A 5,952-nucleotide genomic window follows, 5' to 3' on the forward strand; every position below is an offset into this window, starting at 1 on the left:
AAATGCATGAAATTGAGTTTTCTTATGTTTTAGCTAATATGCATGCAAGCCAACAGTAATCTTACATGTTAAACATACAGCTAATTATGCCTTCATATTAATATACTCAACTTCTAGGGTTTCAATTTTGTAAAAAATCTTTGCAGCATCCATTACTTACATTTCAGTATGATATTATTTTAAGCGCATGATATTATCTTACGCAAATTTTCAACAAAGTAATATATGTAATATAATGTATGCTATGTATGCATATTATACATATGCAACTATGTATGCATAGATTTTTGCACCTGAATCTTTCTCGTACGTAGAATAGGGTCAGCCCTTTATATTCGTTAAACAAAGAGCCCTTTTAATCAATACGGCCATCTTTCACGTAGTAAAAAGTAGGTTTTCTGAATTTCCTATAGGAATAGTAAAAAGCGCTGCAATACTTTCAAACAATCTATCATTAACAATGCTCAAGAAAGAAATGATCACAAAAAAGAAAGGAGAATTGCTCAGTAGTTAATAATTTCTTTCTTGCTGTTACTTTCTGCGAAAAAGAGACAACACGTTAGCATTATCCTTTTCTAGATTATTTAATATTATCGTATCCACACTTAAGCTATTTTGTCAAGAACACTCAAATTAATGACAAATAATTTAAGTTCTCAATTGGAGTTTTTCCCAACGTGGCTCTTTAAACTTTTGCCTTTAATCTAACTTTACAAAGTTGCTGGTGCTATTTCTATTTCCGCTGGGCTACGAGTTACAGAATTTTATTTTGGTTGGATGTATTTGTGCTGCAGACGAGGTATAACAGATCGCTTGAATTTTAAATGCCGTTCGCTAAAACTAACTCTGAAAATTTTGAAGTATTCTATCGGCTTTTTAAAACTGAACAAACGAATGCAGCAAAGTGGAAATTATTTATATTCTTTGTTCTTTCAATTTTTATTGCAAGTCCTTTTTTTCTTAAACTTCTTATAATTCTTAATATCTAGCATTTTGTATTTCAATCTAATCTGAAAATAATTTTATAGTGCTTTAAAAATTTGGATATGCTTTAATAAAAAATCTTTTTACTAAACAAAACTAAATGAGTATTTTATAATCTTTATAATATTTCATTATTTTATTAATGTCTAGGAACGTCGAACTAATCGTCATGAATTATAGAAAAACTTGCTTTTCTATTTCGGGAATGTCTTACGCGATTGACGTTTTTGTATGCGACGTTCCTAGTATTATTGTGGGTAGTCGAACAAAAAAATGCAGGGTAGTTCGTATCTACAGACAGTAGATGGCGCGCTCGACGGCCAGTGCCGGTCCGGTGCCAGTCAAAACCTGCCGCTCGGCGGGGGCAGACGTCTGCGTGGGTACCTCGCGCGCGTAGAGCGGGAAGGCGTGCGGCGCGTGCGCATGTTCCTTGTCATCACGGCTGCATACGTGCTGTTCTGGGGCCCGCTGTTCATTATTACGCTGCTGCACCACCCGGCGTTCACGTCCCATGTGGCGTATGAGGTAAGTTTCATAGAGTTTCATTGCATATTGTCTCCAAATAATATATTTTTTTGAGTTTATTTGTACACCCATTTAAATACTTTTTGATCTTTGAGCTACTCCATCCAATCTACCAATTTTCCTATTAACAAAAATAGGACAATTAGCAGAGTTACTATTAAACATTTCTAAGTATCGAAAAAGCGACAATATATAAATCAAAATCGTCTTTGTTGGATACAGGTATGTAGCAAAGCCCTATATGGTATATAGAGAGGCGACATTTACGCAAATTAGCGGGCAATTTGCAATTCTAATGCCTCAATTTGAAGCACTTACAATTAAAGGAATCTTGTTCGCAACCGAAAAAGTAAACTTTATGGAAAATGCAGACATTGAATTTAATACTCTAGAAGAACAGAAAAATACGGCAATGTTTTAAAATGTTGATGAAAAAACAAAAGGTATAAACACGATGAAATTGTTTTCGCAAAAGGGAGCAAAAGAATTCAAAGTAATAAAACAAATTAAAAATTATAGACAGCACCGAGCTTCTGGACTTAAGACAAAATTACAAAACTTTATTGCGAACTAAATAAATGCCGAGCGCTTTTGTATTTATATTTAAATGGACCTGCAGCTGGAAATTCGTTTATATAATTACCATTTTAGAACCTAAAGCTCGCCATTTTTATGCTTTTACAATTTAATTTATAACTTTTCAATATCGTTAATTATCGGGTGATTTATGGAAATCGTGGCTGATGGAATTATAGACTTTGGATTTGATTGGAAAAGTTTGAACGGGATGAAATAACTTCAACGAATTTGATTACACTTTCGTCCTTTGGCACAAAGCCCATAACAATAATATGCAGTGTAGGTTGAAAAGTCCAGCTAACAGCAATTCTGATATAAATCTTTTATCCTACGGGAAAATAATATGTGTTGGTTTGATTGTTGTTAAAACATAATGGTCCGGGTTCCCTAGAACAATATTTTTTTTTATTACTATCAAGCTAATTTTTTGTGTGTAGCTTCATTTTAATAACAAAAACAACAATTTTATTTGCGAAAAATCTCGAAAGTGGTAGCTAACAGAGATAGAAAGTATTCAATCCTTTCTATCTCTGTTAGCTCACCGTACACACCGCACACTCACTCATTTACTTACAGGTTGAGGTTTATTTCGCGGAATATTGCTAAAAATAATAACATACTAAATTTTAATCTGAGCAATCGATTCCTAGGCGACCTACGTCATTTGCTACACAGCAGGCTCTATGTAACATTTTGTTATTATGTATATTGGTATGTGTACTAAAGAATTGTGTATGTTTTTATTGCGTTTGCGCAGTTGTACTTTCAAATAACGCTGCACATTTCGTACGTGCACGCCGCCGTCAACCCGCTGTTGTTCATGGCGCTGCACCGTGCGCTGCGTCGCGCGGCGCTGCAACTGTGCTGCGGCTGCTGCGTGCATTGGAGCCAGTTCGTGCTCGCACTCACCGCAGCAGGTAAGTTGTAGGAGCTGTTGAACAACGACTGCTAGCTCCTTGATGTAGATGACGTTGCCATACCATTCTTACCCATAGATCGATAAGTTAATACTAACCTATATGACTTAGAACAAGAAGAAGAATATAGGAAATCATAAAAGTAGATTATGTGTTTCACCAGTGTTGTTATAGTAATTTTATACACGATTTTGTTTCACGAGAAATATTAGATATAGAGATATAGTCAGTCAATGTACTACTATTTTTTCGTGTCTGCACACAGCACAATCCCCGCTGGCGCCAGCGTCGTTTTCACCTGCTGCGGCGTCGCCGGAGCCGCCGCCCGCGCCGCCCCCGCCCCTCGCCCCGCCCGCCCCGCCTGTGCCCCTGGGCGGGCCGCCCATGTCCATGGGCGGCGCCCCCATGCCGCACACGATGATGGTAATTACCTCTTATATGTAAGTGTTGACACCGTAATACGTGGTTTATCACTCGCACTCCTCCCGCACGCCCCTGTAGCGAGTCGATCTCTTTCTATTGTAGTAGAAATAGGCAACGAAATTAGTAAAATAAATACAGAGTATTTTTTTTTTATTATAAAATCTTCTTTATAATTACTTAATTAGTGTCATAGGCAAAAGATCTTCAAGAAATAAAACCACAAAATACCAATTAAAGTGGTGTCAAGTATTTTGACCAAATTTTTTCAGACCCCTTTTATTGTGTCTAGTTTGATCCACGTTTCTGTCTTAGCATGTTTTTAAAATCAGTTCTATTTAATAATAGTATTACAAATTTACTTTAAAAAAAATGGATTTGCATGGGTGACTAAAGCTGCACAACTTTTGGAGCTCATTGACCATCGAGCTATCTAACTTTCGACAACTTGTGGCGAATAACACAGTCATTTTTCACCGTGTGTAATGTGCCTTTAGTACCCATCTAGATCCCGCATAAGTTTACAGACGGTGTATAGTGTAAGAAAAAGTAACTTTGGCATAGAATCGAACTATAGTCCGTCAAGAAAGTGAAGAAATTAAAAAGTGGAAACATCGTAGTATCATCCCTTTTTTCTTAGATTGATTTGAAAGGGATGACACTATGATGTAGCCACTTTTTAATTTCTTCACTTTCTTGACAGACTATACATAGATTCTGAAAATGTGCATGATAGGTATCATGTAGAGTACTTTTACATTTGACGGAGCGCAGACCGATATCGTAACGATTTTAATGTAAAAATAATGTCGAATTACATATATTCACCCCTATTAGCCCCCGTAGCGCAATAATTATTCAGAAAAATAACATGTAAATAAAGTATGTTATCATTTACTAGCCCATCATAATTGGCAGCAATATACAAAAAATATCTTATCATAATATTATTGTTCTTTTTATCGATATATACTTTATTATAAATATGTACCACTATAGAAAAACTATCGAAAATCATTGAACAGAGTGTAAATATTAGACATACCCATAATCAACATTGTTATGAAATCATAGTTAATCCTTGCTTGTTGTTAATTGTAAAAGTAATTTAGTAAAGTAGTTAGATAAACCTTTTGCACTTTATCACAATTTTATTGCGAAGTGCTATGAATGCTTTCAGTAAATTATTTAATTAATTTAGACTTTAGGTACGAGAAAATGCCATTAGTATTTCAATATGGTAATGGCTGAACAATCTACCCAATTCGAACATTCGCCGTAATAACAATATGAATTTATTATCGTTCATCCTAATGGATAAGCTTAGTCTTTGTGAGAGGAAATAACTAATGATCTCTCCGATATCATTTGTAACAATCGCGCTAAAATAATTGGTATTTGAAAATCGACGCCAGCTCTCCTGACTTGGACCGATTTAAATTCATTCAAATCGTTACGCCATTGCATTGAAGTGTAAAGTCGTGGACGACATCGTTCCGTCAAGTATAAAAGGGGTTATCCAAGATGGCGTCGGTGGTAAACTGTCAAAAATCTCGATAGAGCTACGAGGTTGATGACGGCGAGAGTATGTCGAGTGCCCGTGTGCAGGGAGACGAGGATATGATGGAGTGGAGCGGGGCGCGACGCGTGCGGTCGCCCAGCCCGCTGCTGCCCGTCTGAGCCGCGCCCGCCTATGGCTTGGACCATACGCTCGCCGCTCGCGACATCTACCAATCGTCTATTAGTAATATTAGTTCGGACTATTACTTAGCATAGTCTACTGTGGTAAAACGTGTGAACTGTGTAAATTTAAACGGAAAGCTCTATTCTAAATCAAATGTATCTCCCGTATTATACAAACGTCATCCAGCCACGACGTAAGAGTCGACAATGGTCGTATTCAAACATCGTAGGTATGTATTCGAAAACTTAAAACTATTGTTTTTACTATACTAGTTATTCAAAGTAGTGATTTTTGATCTTTCGTTTTGTTACCCAATTCAAAAATTTTACCTAAGAAATTTAGCGGAAATGCAAATTGTGTACTTTTTATTCTAACCATTATTAAGTTTTTATTTATAGAGTAACAATCGTATTATTACCACAAAGATTCTCTATTTAAACATACATGTATAATAATGTACATAAGATATTTTATTGTCTGTAAAGGCTTAAATCTATGCACAGCTGGTCTAGATTTCGAATTACAATCACTTTTAGCGACTATTGAAATAACATTAAATTAGGAAATACTATAAAACCGTTAAAATTATGGCTAAAATAATTAATTATTGGCATTAAGATTTATAGATAAATTGTGGTCGTTGATAAAACATTAAAAAATTGGGAAATAAGCAATTATTATTTGAGTTAAATGAAGCCTACTTAGGGAAGCCATAAGGTGTTTTGTCATGGGTTTCTGGCCTGCTTCTAGCCATGAGGTTTTATTAAGATCTATAAAAAATTCTTGTATGTGAGTAGTAGATTTACAATAAATATTTTAATTTGATATTTACTTAGGGAAGCC

The 5,952-nt window shown here is 35.6% G+C and overlaps 1 long non-coding RNA gene across 1 annotated transcript; it reads left to right on the plus strand.

Annotated features, from left to right (window-relative positions):
• The first annotated feature begins 3,365 nt into the window (after window positions 1-3,365).
• On the plus strand, window positions 3,366-5,452 carry LOC121731088. Its single transcript, XR_006036189.1, has 2 exons — window positions 3,366-3,428; window positions 4,986-5,452. It is a non-coding gene; the product is annotated as an uncharacterized LOC121731088 (long non-coding RNA).
• Window positions 5,453-5,952: the final 500 nt, after the last annotated feature.

The sequence above is a fragment of the Aricia agestis genome, chromosome 10, assembly GCF_905147365.1.
Source record: "Aricia agestis chromosome 10, ilAriAges1.1, whole genome shotgun sequence".
In the NCBI taxonomy this organism is placed as follows: Eukaryota; Metazoa; Arthropoda; class Insecta; order Lepidoptera; family Lycaenidae; genus Aricia; species Aricia agestis.